This window comes from Acomys minous (assembly GCF_964271855.1).
Source record: "Acomys minous genome assembly, chromosome: 4".
In the NCBI taxonomy this organism is placed as follows: domain Eukaryota; kingdom Metazoa; phylum Chordata; class Mammalia; order Rodentia; family Muridae; genus Acomys; species Acomys minous.
The window spans coordinates 89,677,702-89,692,837 of record NC_140486.1 but is presented as its reverse complement, the minus strand read 5'-3'; the positions used below and the strand labels follow the sequence as shown (position 1 = coordinate 89,692,837).

General features: G+C 44.3%; 1 protein-coding gene across 3 annotated transcripts in view; it reads right to left on the bottom strand.

The window, feature by feature from the left end:
* Positions 1-15,136, bottom strand: part of PARD3B (par-3 family cell polarity regulator beta) — a 982,300-nt gene that overhangs the window by 14,568 nt on the left and 952,596 nt on the right. The gene's annotated exons all lie outside the window — the stretch shown is intronic.

The following is a 15,136-nucleotide window of genomic DNA, read 5'->3' as shown; positions in this document are numbered from 1 at the left end:
TGGTTCCTACTAGATGACGTCATCGGGAGTACAGTAGCCCTCTCGGTGCTAATTTTGATGTAGAGCCTCTGTACCTCATGATGTTTTTCACCATGACACAGCACAGTGGTTCTCAGCCAATAGAGTTCCTCATGTTGTGGTGACACCTGCCCAGCCATCACATTATCCTGTTGCTACTTCATAACAGTAATTTTGCTATCATAATTCATCATAATGTAAATATTTAATATGCAACCCCTGTGAAAGGACTGTTCAACCCCCAAAGGGGTCATGACCCAGAGGGCAATTCTCAGCCTTTATTTCCCATCTGTATAGGCAGGTTCTGAGGTGCCTGGCTGGAGCTCTATTTGCAGAGTTCCTGTTGAGTTATAGGCCCCACTCAGTCCCCTGGTCTAGGGTCTATTTCACTGCTTAGTGTAGTGCTTTGGAAAAGGTCATTTGGGGGATGATTTTCAGTAAATAATCAAGGCGGTTAAGGGATTCGGAGGTGCTGGCGACTTGTGCCAAATTCCGCATCCTGCTGGCGACTCAAATCCTCTGCTTGACCTTTGACTGGTTGGTAAGAGTAGCTATTAACGTCATAACTAAATTTAATTTTCAATTCATCTTTTATTAAGATGAGAGGGATTGTTTTTGTGTCTCCTCCTGTGTGGTATTGCCTATCAGCCTGGTTTCTTCACCCTTTCATCCTTGCTTTGATGCTGGCAAAGTGGAGCCACTAGCAAATCAAGGTTTTTTTTATAATCACCCAAACTGATGGATGGACTATGAAATCACCCTGCAGTCACCGTTTTTCTTCCCCCTCCTCCTCCTCTTCCTCCTCCTCCTGCTCCCCTTCCTCCTTGTCCTCCTCTTTCTTTCCCATGTCCAGTGTTCTTGTCCAGCTATTTACTGTTCCAAGACTTCCACACCCCATCTCTGGTCCCTATAGCAACACCGATATGTAGACCCTGAGCCGCAGATGAGTACATTTCAAAGAGAGATAGTAAGACAAGCTTTCGTTGTGAAGGGGCCCCTTCAGATGTTATTCCGCCCTACATTTGTTCCCTAATACCCTGGTTTATTGATTTATTCCTTGAACAATTCCAAGAAAACTGAAAGCTCACCCTGTCTTTTATCACTTCGAATGCTGCTTTGCGCTCAGCCATGTTTGGTGTGGGCATGCAGACTGGTATGAGATGACTTCCCCCTTTTATATACTACATCTATTCTGTCTGGGCAGTGGGAGCCTCAATCAGTCATGAAACGGTGGCTTTAATAATTTAAATAAAAGCTGATCGTGGGGAAGCAAATATTTACAAGTATGAGTTATCTAATTTAAAGAAATTAATTAAAAGTAAATGCTGAAGTGACTTAAAACTAAAGAGTCATCACCAAATAAAATGTTATTTCCCAGGAGCCCATGCCTTCAAGCTTCCAAACCCAGCAACCCATGAGGGAACTGGGTCTCCTGGGCCCTGTAGTGTGGGCAGGTACTCTCAGTCTGTCTGAGGGACTTCAAGATGTAGCCCTCAGTGCCTGGGGGACAGGAGAAGCAGAAGGAGTGACCGGGACTGGGACTGTGTAGAACAGCAGTTCAGCCTTGGGGGTTGACCGACCCTCCTTACAGGAGTCATCTAAGATTACCAGGAAACATAGATATTTGCATTAGGATTCATAACAGTAGCAAAATTACAGTTGTGAAGTAGCAACAAAGTAATTTTATGGTTGGGGGGGGGTCACAGCGGCATGAGGAACTGTATAAAAGGGTCACAACATTGGGAAGGTTGGGAACCACTGGTACAGAGGGCTATTTTAGGCCTCAGAGTCCTCATGTGTGAAGCGGGGGGGGGGGGGGGAGGGAGGGCTCTTGACAAGTTCTTTCCTTTCCATGGTGATGGGAAATGGACCCAGACAAAGCAAATGGAAAGAAAGGTGCTCTGTCTTAGCTGAATTCAAATTCATAGTCCATTTTAAATAAAATTCTATTTATGACTTAGAGTCAAATGCTACTGAGCAAAGGCTTTGCTTAGAAGTAAAACTCAGAGTGGAGCAGATGCCGTGTCTTCCGCACACTGTAGAAAGCCTGGAATAGACACGGCAACCTGCAGGTCTATTTTACATCAGCATACACATGCGTACTGGATACAGAGCTGCATGGTGCTCAATTATTTTTTCAGCTGGCTACTAATATTTGAAAGTCAAGTAATTTCACATAAGAAATAAGATGTTTCATGTTAAAAAAGAAAATTCTTTTCCCAGTTTTCATGAAATTCAAGATTTGCCATTCTGTGAGCCACCATCAGATGAATTACTCTCTCCTCTCTTCTTTTCCTCATGAGCTCTTTGTCCTTTTCAGATGCACCTTCTTCCCCCTTTTCACAGCATTTCCCATAATCCTCTAGTGCGACGTAGGTGCAGGGTCTCTGCTTCCTGTGACGACATCTCATTCTTTATATTCCCACACCATCAGATCCAGTTTGCATCTTCCACTTGAAGGGCTATGCTACCCCTGTCTTCTCATTTAAAGAGTCGGGTGGTGGTGGTGGTGATGGTGGTGGGGTGGGGTTGGTTGTAATTTCAACCACTTTACCAGTCCACTTTAAATCACTAAAAATGTATCTCCCATCCAGTCTTCAGATAGCAACTCCAAAGACTGGCTCATATTCGGGGAGTTTCAGAGAAGACATTATATTTTCGCAGACTATTATCTTCAGCTCTGTAAAGGGAAGGCAATGGGAGGCCTCCTCCATTGAGTCGTAAGAGGTCGCCATTTCATGACCCCCACAGGAACCACACAGGCTGTAGTGCAAGATGACCCCAGCTCATGTTGCTCTGTTTCAGGCTGACCGGAGCAGACTCAACGCTGATTGCCCCTCTCCACTTCTCAGTGCCTCCATCTCACAATCTGTAAAGCAATATGTGCTTTTTCTTCTCAGAAGAACAAGTAAAATGATATAGATAAACGCCGATTGGAGGAAAGTTGGGAATAAGATGTCCTGGAGATCTTGGACTACCCTTGTGTAGTAATTGTGAAGGGGAGCCTGCCTTGCCTAATGGGTTGACAGGGTCAGAATTTGAAGTCCCCACTGAGAGGCCTCAATCTTGTGGTCTCCATGGACAACACGGTAATACTGTAGATTTTTCTTATCTTCATTCTCAGCAGGGTAAGAGCAGACCTATGCTTCAGGGCAGAGGCCATCTCACTTCTGAGATGGTGGGCTCTAATTTACCTCCTTGTTGCATGGTTTTATGAGGGATGTATGCAAGTAACTGCTATCAGGTTGTTAAGCAATTTGATGAGGTGCGAAGTGGCCCTTTAGCTGTTTTATTTGCAACATACAGTTCATTGGGGGAAGTCTCTGTTTAGTTGATTAACATACGACTAGTGAAGTACAACATGGCAAAGGCAGAAACTAAAAAAAATAGGCACCTGAACCTTAGCAGTCTTAAAGCTATGTGTTAACTTATTCAGTTGAGGCTGAAAAATCATTGGCACTCACTGAAACATTTAAAAAAAATAATAGGAAAAAAATCAAAACGGGGAGAAAATAACTAAATTTAAATCTACTACTCAGGCGTGCTTCAGGGTTCTCTTTCATCTGTCAAGGCTAGGTGGTTAGAATTGCTTTTAGAAGAAACGCTCCTAACAATGTTCCCAGGGTTCCTCTGTGGTTCCAGATCTGGACAGATGAATCTCATACTGTTAGCCTGGTCACTTTACTGCTGGATGGTGACGTGATAAACCAACCCTCACATATCCCCAACCAGCCAGAAAAACAAAGAGCCCAAGTGCGTTGCCGAGGAGATGCAAAATAACACAGAAGCTCAAAGCCGGGTCAGTGGTAGAGGATACCCAGTGTAGATGCTGGGTTTCCTGTAAGGGGGGGGGTGTCTTTGGGCAAGCAGAGAAAGGGCATCTTGGGGATGGAATTGAAAGGCAATACTGGGGAGCAAGGTCAAAGGCCAAGCGAAGAGTTCTTGGGTTTGTCAAACTGAACGCCATCCACTCTTTTGTCCCCCTGACTCTGCTGCCCTTTCTGTGAGTTTACTTAGCCTTGTTGTAATGCCAGGAAGTTTAAGCTATGCTTTGTCTAAAGCTCTTTGGGCAAGGCCATCCTTGGCTACACAGCCAGCCTCTGCCTGAAGAAGTAAGATGTTGAGATAAAATAAAATCACTGAGAACTCAAATAACAATGCTGCTGAGGTAGGCATTAGTGTGTACAGTTCACAGGGTCATTAGGAGATAAAATTAGAGAAATACACAATAGTCCAGTGTGGCCAACCAAGCACTATCTAATTATAAAGTATACTTCTACCTTCTGAGCCCCCATCCTATCCATCAACATCAACCAAGCAATGAGGTCCTATACTTAGGTCTTAAGTCCAAAGCAAGGTGACCCAGTTTGCTGCTGGATCTTCAGAGGGCAACATAAAACTGCCTTTTGACCCCTAAAGAACTCCCTCAGAATACACTGGTCTCTGCCAGTTGAGATCTTAGATTTTTGTCCAAACTGCATAGATTTTATTTCCTCACAGGGCCGAAACCACCAGCTTTCCCCCCAGGTGTCGCTCCTGATCTCATACATCCGTGTTTTTAGCCATGTCTCAGCCCACCTCAAGGGGAGCTGAGCAGTCCCATCTGCCAACACAGACCCTGCTCTGGTGATCGACTGATGAAATACTGGGCTTGGAACAAATGGCTCTGGATTTCCACATAGTGCACACCTGACTTTGGGTTAGTGACTTGCCCTCACAGCCTATCTCTGCTTCCTCATTTATAAAATTGGGGTACTGAGGTTGTCTGCTTCCACAGAGTGAGGATTGTGTGAAACACTTAGCACCATACCCGGGCATGGTAAGTGATCACTAAAGCTATGCATGCCATTTTCATTATCACTCTTCCTAAACTACCTTTTTATTTACCTATTTGTTATTCTGTAACTTCTTACGTGCTTTTCCCAGCCTTACAAATATTTTCATATGTTCTGAAATCTGTTTCTTCTTTAAAAAAATCTGTTTCCTCCAGATGGAAACGAGGCAAGTTATCACCACTTTCCCAAAAATTTATGGACTATGTTCATTTACAAAATGTATACAAAATACACTACAGAGTACACGCTATAAACAGTTGCTCTTTTCCCCCCTACTTACATCGCGTATTTTAAATTGCGTCTTATGTATGGTCCCTCCCTGATATCACTGCTTATAAAATTGCTGATGGACTTGAGGTTGCAATTGTTCAGACTCACAGAGGAAAGACGCGATTCTTTGAGAAGCTCTGCAGTGAGGTAAGTGTTCCTGCATCTAAGCCCAAAGGAGGCTGGCCAGCAGCCAAAACCCAGCAAACGTGGTCTCAGAAGAAACATACCACCCTTTGTCTCCCTCGTCTTTTCTTTCACATGGGATTATCTGGATGGATGAGACAGTGAGGGAGCATACTGAGGGTCATATGACAAGCAGACTTGGAAAGAGAAGATCAGCGGCTCTGACAGGATTCAGGAAGATTGGTACCCATGCTACTTTTTGTGAGTGCAGGACAAGGTTTTAAGTGAACAACAGCTCCGACTTCTCACAATGTCTTTGACACCCTGCGATCACAGTTGTGATGGTAGCGAGTGCTGCTTTTTGCCTTTCTCCTTTCTGTTCCACTTCATCCTGGTGGCGGCATCCAGCTCTTCCGAGTCAGTCCGTGCCCACCTTCAGTTCATGTGGCTCAGGTGGAGTCGCAGCATCCTCCACTCCAGAGCTGGTGTGTGACTCACACCTAGTCGGAATTTTCCATTCCCTTGAGCACAGGGGTTGTTTGGAGTCAAGTACATACCCCCAGTAAAGACAAGCCAAAGTAAAAGTCCCCAACTGGGACATTGGCTGGGTAAAGTGGGCAAATCCTTCTGCTGTGAAATGGCCAAGAAGAGAAGAGATACAGGGGCTGCTGTGAGTGTCCCTGTTGCCTCAAAGATGGAAGAACTGTGTGAGTGACATAAGAGCCAACTAAAAAACAAAACAAAACAAAAAACAAAAACAAAAACAAACAAACAAAAAACAGTCAAGGGGAGAGAAGGAAGAACCCAAATGCTGATGCTGTCTAAGAGTTCTTTGGATGCTGAATGTGAAGATAATCTGTCCTGGGGCTTATTTAAAAGCTGTGTTTGCTTGTGAGTTTCTTTGTGTGCATTAGGTGTGTAAGAGTAGCCATCCAGCGCACACAGAGACCAATGATGCTTTCTCATTGTTTGTGTGTAGAGAGGGTGCTGATTGTTTTGAGCACAAGTACCACAGAATGGGCTAGTTGGAGCAGATGGTCCTTCTCCTTGGAAACCACATGGGGAGAATAAAAGCTCTGTTGTAGCTCATCTCAGCTTCCAACATCCCCAGGGTGGAGAAGGCAGAAAGCAAAAGGCCTAGAATAATCCTCTTTTTGTTGTGATAAAATTGTCTTGGGTGGGCAATGAGGCCTGCAGTCTAGGAAGATGCCTGGTGGAGGTTTTGTGCTGGGGCACAGATAGGAGCCATTATGGTGGCCCATTTCTAAGAAGGTGAGCGCTCCCCAACTCTGGTTCTTCAGCAGTTCCGTGGGTGACAAGGAGAGTGTGCATGCAATTCACAATTGGGTGTATAATTGTAAACCAGGTCAGGGAGTTTCCTGCCTGCTTCACCAGGAGAGGGAATACAAAGGAAGTTACCAGAATGACCCCCTCCTTACACCCATCTCTTGAGTCACAGAACCACAAAGACTTAATCAGTTCCCCATCTCTGGGTGCCTCTCTGTTTATGTTCACCATTTGAGATGGGTTTGGATGTGGGGTTGCTGTGGGAACAAAGGTCCAGGGAGCCTGACTTGCATGAGATTGTAATCTCATCTTGCAGCATACCGATTTTATAAAAAGAGTAATAAGGCTCCTGATGTTTATTTGAATGGCAAACAGACTCTTCCACTGCCTGAGAACATGGAAACTTGTTTCAAAGGAGCAGCATAAAGGGGCCTCTCTGCTGTCTGTTTTTCAATGGGTATGAAGCCAGGACTTCTTGGGGGTTTCTGAGAGTTGGAGTTTTCCATGGATCACGTTGGGGCCATAGTACTGGGTTTGAGCCCAACCATGACATGGCTTGGCAGGTTCACCCCAGGAAAATATGGACCTCTCATATTTTGAATTTATAGTAAGTATCCAAGTATGAGTTACAGTGGGTGTATGCATTTTAAACAGTTAGTTCTGAGATTTTCTGTGTGTATATATCTGAATACTCAAAATCAAGGACAAGGGTGACTCTCAATTCCACTTTACTCCTTGATCCTTTCCCTTTGCCAACTTTTAAAACTGGCATTTCCTAACTTTACAGAAAACATATTAAAATATCATTATTTATCTGGAAAGACTCCAGTGGCTCATGTTTGATAAAAATTGCTGAATGTGGTTTTAAGATTTCAGGTCTTGATGCAGAACAAAAATGAGAAATTTAAGCTCTGGAAGGGATTTTTTCTGGGATAGTTACAAACTGTTAAAACTTGGACAACATGTCATGTCATCTCAGTCACAATTATTCTATTGCTTTATACTGCTCTTTTAAATGTCAAAACAAAACAAAACAAAACACAAAGTTGTCCAAAAGAATTTGCTCTCGGTGAAGGAATGTTCATGGCTTAATAAGAGAGTCCACAGAACTTTCAGGAACAGAATGTCCGCTCAACACGGTGGGGAACTAAGAACTGTCCTTTCTGGTACCTTCCTAGGAAAGACTCTGGCACATTCCCCATTATTGTACAGTCCGTCTGCATTTTAGCTTACTTTTTTTAAAAATTTAGTTGAATACCTACTACTGCTGGGTGCTATGCCACTTTGAGGACACCGCGGTGACATGGCAAAGACCCATCGTTAGGGCCTTGCTGTCTTTGCTTTACAGGTCACAAGCTCACATCCTAATCCCACCTGACTTGCCCAGGAGCAGTTGCTCTCTCTGTCAAGGATAGTTATAAGTGGGAAATTGGGAAAAGAGGAGCAGGAAAAGGGAGATAAGAATGGCTGACGGACTGTTTTTATTTCATGAACAGTACAGATTCCATCTATTTTCCTATCATTTGCCAAGATTAAGGTTCACAGCGAGGAGGACTTTGAAAATGCAAAGGAGAGTCAGACCCCACTCTCCACTCAACTGTGAAGAATGTCCTGTCCATATTTGACCACGTCCCCTGGATGGGGAGGCCTGGTGGCACTCAGAGGAAGGATAGCAGGCTACCAAGAAGAGACTTGATACCCTATGAGCATATACAGGGGGAAGAGGTCCCCCTCAGTCACAGTCATAGGAAAAGGGAGTAAGGGGAAAATGGGAGGGAGGGAGGAATGGGAGGATACAAGGGATGGGATAACAATTTAGATGTAATATGAACAAATTAATAAGATATATTAAAAAGAAAAAAGAAAATGCAAATGAATGGAGAGAAAACCAACAGCAACTCTACAGACAAATGAACAAAACAAAGAGAAGCCCAGCAACCGAGACTGTCTGAAAACACGAAGTCTCACCCAGTCTTTTCCACAGGAGAGGAAGGGAGTGGGCACAGATAGAAAGTGGTCACTGCCAACACAATGAACTGCCACAGATGGCCACTAAAAACTGCACCTCTTACATGTCACGACTCTGGAGAACACAGAGTTTCTTGTGGCCGGAGAATTACTATTCAAAACATTGACACAGTTGTTGACCAAATATAGATGCAAGTAAACATGACAGTTTAAAGTAGGCCCAGGGCACCCTAGCACACAGTGCGGTCAATGTGTTAGGAGAGTGGGTTTGGAGACTAGACTTGCTGCACCCTTGCCACTGAAGTAGCTTTTTCTTCTTCTTTTTTCTCATGAAAACGCTAAGAAGTAAAACCAAGTCTCCGCCACAGACATGTTTGTGGTTTATAAAGAAATGAAAAAAAAAATTTCAGAAGAGCTGGAATCTGCACTTATCCTTTGCACAATGCCTTCTGTGATTTTCCAATTCGCGGGAGCCCATTCCAACAGCATGCTGGGTCTTCGAGACCTGGATCTGGGTTAGATTAGAGACTAGATTCCACATGCACCTGGCAGTCCCAGGGGCCCTCTGATGAACTGGGTTGTAAATGTGGCTTCTGAGCAACACCAGTGTGAGGATTCCTCTTGAGACAGAAGGAGGGAGGTGGAAGTGTTGGCACAGACGCTCTTTGTGTTGGCTTCTTGGAAGAGACTCAGGGAGTTTGAAGGGCACGGCTGGGTAACTGCCACATGCACTTGGTATCAAAGTTAACAACTTGTTAAAAACATTGTAAGTAATAAGAAAGTACAGGTTCACTTGACCCAGACTGAAAATTTGCAACTGTCTGTGTATAATAGAAAAACCATCACCTGTGATAGTCCCTTCCCAGGGCCAAATCGCTCCACTAAATAGGCATCTAATCCCCTGCGCCATACCAAGCAGAAGAAAACCGTGGCTTGGAATTTATAAAATTGTGAAATACAAATCATTTTTATCTTTATGCCAAACTCCTAAATAAATTACATATACTTTATGTATATTTTCAAGGCAATGTATAAAAAGAGGTTAGTAATAGGAAACAGAACATTTTCCACTACCCTGTAAAATAAGGAAGGGAAGAAGATGGGATATCTGAGATGGAGAAAATTCTCCAGTAATCTCTCACCAACAGAACCCTCTGTGGATATTAGGTGACAAAAGAGAAAATCATAATAGAATAATAGCCTTTCACATAAAAGAGTTATGTTAAGTTGACATTAGACTGAGCTGCAGTCTGGTCGAAATGAAAGAAGTCTTGAGCTGAGCCTGTCGTAGAGTCTCTGAAAAAGGACAATCACTATGTGTTTTCAGACTGCCTTCCTTGTATGCAGCCTGCAGTAACTTGAACTGAAAATTGGCCTTCTATGGAGATTTATTACAATAGCATTGCCATTCAAGAATAGGCAGCTATCATCATAAATAAAAAACAAACATAAAAGGATGTGAAGCTCCAAGAAGGAGGGAGGATTTGTCAAGGTGGGTAAATCATGTGCTTACTTATATCGCAAATAAATACACACTACTAAGAGCAATCACTCATTAGGGAAAAAAATCTCATTTTTTTTTTGTCCTAGAAAAGCTAAGCCAAGCTACCATGATTTGAGCTTCTCAACATGTGCTAAGGAATTTATAGCCTTCCTAGAGCCCCAAAAACCAACACCCAGGCTAGAGGTTATGGCACATGGAGTCAGCTCCGAGGTCACCAAACCTGATATGGCCTCAGAGTTGGCCATAAGATCAACAATGTCATTTGCTAAAAGCTACTGAAATCTGGTTCCAAGACCACCCAGACCCCATCTAGGAGTGGGGAGAGCCGCTGAAGCCCCTATTCGCGTACTTAGCCTGGAGTCCAGGAGGCAGGACCCAAGTGTCTGCCCACATTTCCTTTAGACACTGGGATCTGCGTAAGTGAACGTGTTTCCATGTCCAGCCTTGTTGTTTCAGCTGCAGGCAGAGCTGGGGGCTATCAGTTCCTCCCCACTTGGGGATGCTGACCTCCACCGCAGCTCCCCGCTTCTCTTAGCGCTCCCCATTTAAATCCTTGCCCATGATTCTTCCTGAGGCTACCATTCTGGCCTTCTCATCCCCACTAAATGATTCATTAAGTTGGATTAACCCTTTAAAAGCTACCATTTGCCCAGGGATCCCTGGGGATTCGTATACACACTCCATGGTTTATTTTTTTTTGTCATTATAAACAGCTAGACCCAGCAGGGTAAGCTCCATCCGCTTCTAAAGCTACTCAGACGCACAGCGTAGGTTTTGTGTGCCCCAATTTACTTAAAAGCCCAAGAAAGCATTTACTTTGTAAGGTAAAATTTCATTTATGCATTTTCATCTCCTAGCCTCTATACTGCAAACACACCGCCTGTCACAAAACACCTATGTGGGCCTAAAAAGGAAGAGACTTACCAAGACTGTGGACCTAACCTTGACCTATTTCGTGCCTCTGTAGTCTTACCCCTGACCTATTTCATGCCTCTGCTCCGCTGGACTCTTTTTGGTTGGTCCCATTTTCTTCCTATAATCAGCCGAGTGCACAATGAGTGGCGCTTGCCAAATGGCCATTTGTGGCCACAATTAGACACCTGCACTGTCAAAGCAGTTGCAAGCACCTAATTGTGTCTGCATGCAGCCACTTGTGGGTGCAATTATCAGAAATCCAGGTGTGCCTGGTATTATGTACAATTTAAGGGAAAGAAAAGTGTTCTTCCAAAAAAGAAGGCTTGGGTTGAACACACCCCCTCCAGTCTCTCAGCTGGATGGCTCATCAGAAGCCACCAGCAGTATGTCCACCTGGCCCTCTCTGCTCTAGGACCCAGCAGTGCTGCACACACAGCCTGGATGTTTCTATGGTCACCTTCAAAAGAACAGTGAACTACACGAAGCTAATGGAAATAGCCTTTACTTAACTCAATATATCCAAAGTGTTAACACTTTAACCTGGAGCCGATATAATGTTATCATTTTCTTGGTAGTGAGTCTTAGAGCATGGTGTTATATATATATATTTTACACTTTAAGAATCTCATGATTTTGAGTGGTCATAGTACATACCTACCAGCTATACACGGCTATGGCTGACATACTGGATGGTGTTGATCTGCCAAGAATTATTTTCAAAGGTAGGTGACTGCTTGGGTTTTATCGTTATTTTGTATGTGGATTTGTGGGTTGTGTGTATGTATATGTATGTGTGGAAGCCTTGGTTTATATTTAGTTAATTCCTTGATTGCTTTCCAGAGCACACCAATTCTGACCAACTTAGCTAGTTACCTTGCCCTGTTCTTTCCTTTTAAGAGCTGGCATTGCAGGGGGCTGCTGCATATGTCTGGCTTGATGTAGGTCCTGGGTTCCCCAACTCTGGTCCTAAGACCTGTGCTTTTTTTTTTTTTTAAACATTTGAACACTTTTTGGAATATTGAAAACATTGGGCTTTAAAGACACAGTAAGAAAATATATTTCGGTGTTGTCGATGGTATCACTTGCATAGCACAAGTTGCAAGGAGCACGGTGGAGCAGAGTTTGCTGTGTAGATGGTGTCTGGAGAGGGGCAGTGGGAACTGCAAGAGAGGTGGAAGTGGCAGGTGTCAGCCAGGAAAGACCTATCCCTTGCTCTTTGTCCCATGGCCATCCCGATTCATGCAAATGAGCATGGCTTTAGGTAATTTTTTATCAGATTCATGTCGGTTGCATTTGGGGTTTTTGAATTTAACATTTAGTAAGAAGCTCATCATGTCATCTTTCTCCAGCCATAAAACGAAGAGCTAATAAACCCGTGGGCTGAAATGGAATGCTTAGAGCAAGGCTTTGCGTGTAACAGGCAGTCGGCGAACATCAGCTGGTACCCTTGTCCTCCACGCTCCCATCATTACGATGTGTGTGCTCCTGCCCTTCTAGACTCCCCTCCTTCTCCTCCCTGTCTTTCTGCCCTGACCCAAGCCCTACAGAGGTGACTGTCCTCTTTGCATAGAGTTGGTTCTCAGTATCAGTGCCATGTATTTCTCAGTGACCATTCCCGTTCCCCATAGGCAAGAGCTTGGAGCTCAGGGGTCAGAGGTGAGGATCTCTGATTGTCCCACCCCAGCAGGCACAGGCCTTGCTGCAGAGAGGGTCACAGGTAGGCTCAAAGCCCTTGTAATATTCTCATTTAGTCTCACAAAAGGAATCTATGGGGAGCAGGCGCTGTGCATTTTCTTCCTGTGCAAATCGAAGACAACCATTTTCTCAGATTCGATTACAACACTGTTATTTCTATACAATTATATATATGTTTCCCGGGCGTATCCCCTCCCAGCAGCCGTTCCCTCCCACCCTGCCCAGATGGTCTGTGTTTCATACCCCACTCCCAGCTACCACAGGGGACTGCCAGCGAGTAGTCACCTGCATCAGTCTTTAGGAGAGCAGAGCATGCCCAGTTCTCCTCTGCACTATGGATGAAGTCCTCAGGCAGTGCCAGCATGGGCCAAGCCACTTTCCAAAATCCTTCTCCTGCCTCTCATATGCCTTTCCAGTGACCTTAGAACAACTACCCCTCTTTGTTTGGTTCCATTTGCTCTTTGTTTCATAGTCCAAAAACATATAAGGAACAATCCAGGCTAGTCTCTGCAATTATTAAAGCAAAAGGACATCCCAAAGGAGCCCAAGCCATCAAGATGGACAGAGGCCAGATGCCTCATTGTGCACCTCAAACACAGATCCCAGCCGCTTCCCCATCCTTCTGAATGAACCTGCTCTCTCTCAAGCACAACTATTAAAATAGATGAAGCATGATTACTTATTCAATTTTATACTTTTCTGCTTTAATTACCAGCACTCTAATGACATTCTTAAAAGCAATGCTTCCTTATTTCTGTTTCCTTTCATTATTTCTTATTAGGCTATGGTGTGTCAAGGCAAAGGGGTATGAATTACCCTAAGTTGACCATCTGTAGAGAATGCTCACACTGGGGCAGGTATGTTCAGCCAGTGTCTAAAGGCAACACTGGCTAAGAGATTTTACCTGGATGGCATGTCAGTGATCTAATAGGGCTAGCCTGGTCACTGCACACAGGATGGATCTTCATTTCTATGAGAGGTGCACTTCAAATCCCAGGACACGTGGCGTCCACATACAATGAGCACCATCTATATGAGACTTAGGAGACTGGGGATCCTGTGCATGGGGATGGACTGCGGCTGGTTAATCTGAGCCACACCTAGGCTGTGTATACCAGCTCTAACCCCATCCCACAAAGGCTGAGGAAATAACTTCATGTGGTAAAAAGAGGGGCAATGTCTTTCACCATCTTTTTATTCTAAGAATTCATGAAGTCTTTTAAATGACTTAGGCATCTTTTTTTTTTAGATTGTGTGTGTGTGTGTGTGTGTGTGTGTGTGTGTGTGTGTGTGTGTGTGTGTGTGTGTGTGATATTTATGAAAGCCTGTGGAAGCCAGAGGAGAGTCTTGGCTCACCTGGGACTGGAGTTACAGGCAGCTGTGTTCTGCCTGGTTTGGGCACTGGGAGCCAAACTTGGGTCCTCCGGCAGAGCAGCAGTAAACGCTCTTAATCACTGAGCAATCTTTCCAACCAAAGGCATCTGAAAGACTTGATGCTCCACCCTATCCCAGCACTCCCGGTATGGGCAGTTTCTCAATTACCGTGTGTATTCACATAGGTATTCAAGTACTTTATGCTCAAATTGCAGTTGAAACTTTGTTGCAAGTCGCTTTCAGAATGAAACAGAGCAGAATTAAACTTGTCATGGTAATTGTACAGGACGCTGTTATAATTACTGTTTCATCAAAGGGAATACCTTCTTCCCAGTGTATTTTAGTGTCTTATGCCTTCCTATGATTTAATAAACGAAGAATGAAACAACTGTTCGTGGAGTGACTGGAACAGCGCTGGGCTTTAAATCTCTCCTCTGGGTCTGATGAGGGAGGTCTTATCTCCCAACAGAGATCCACTTGTGTGTTTTTTGAATGCATGTGTACTGTGTGTGTATGCCTGTGTGTGGGTACACGCCTAAGCATGCACAGGGGCTGCAGCAAAGTATCACATTCTTCTCTGTCTTGTTCCTTTGAGGCAGGGTCTCTGGCTAAACCTGGAGCTTACACACTTTGGTGAGGGTGGCAGCCAGCAAAGCCCTAGCGGTTCTCCTGTCTTCACCCGTCTCAGTGCTGGGTTCCAGGTGCAGGTAGAATCACACCCAGAGGCTCTGTGAATTCCTATCCCTACGGGTGGACCACAGCACTTTGACCACTGACCCATCTCCCAGCTATCATTTGTGTTTTAATGCCTTTAAAAAAAAATCAATTCTTTAAAAACTGCTAGTTGTGTAGAGTGGGATTTGCTTTTAGGTACCAACATTTATTTCCTGAATTTTGGTGTGACCCAAAATATAGACATTAGCATAGCGCCGGGTGACAAATTTGAGAGAGAAGTCCCTGAGGCATGTCCTGAACTTGTCCTTTGGTCATGATTCTTGGTCGGAGCCACCAAGGCATGTCAGCATGCTCTCTTGGTGCAGTGTCACAACACACAATGCCATTCGCATTATTATTACAGATGTCAAAGAAGAGGCAGGAGAAACTGTTTTATTACAGTCATGAATGACAGTGTGAGATCAGAACTCCT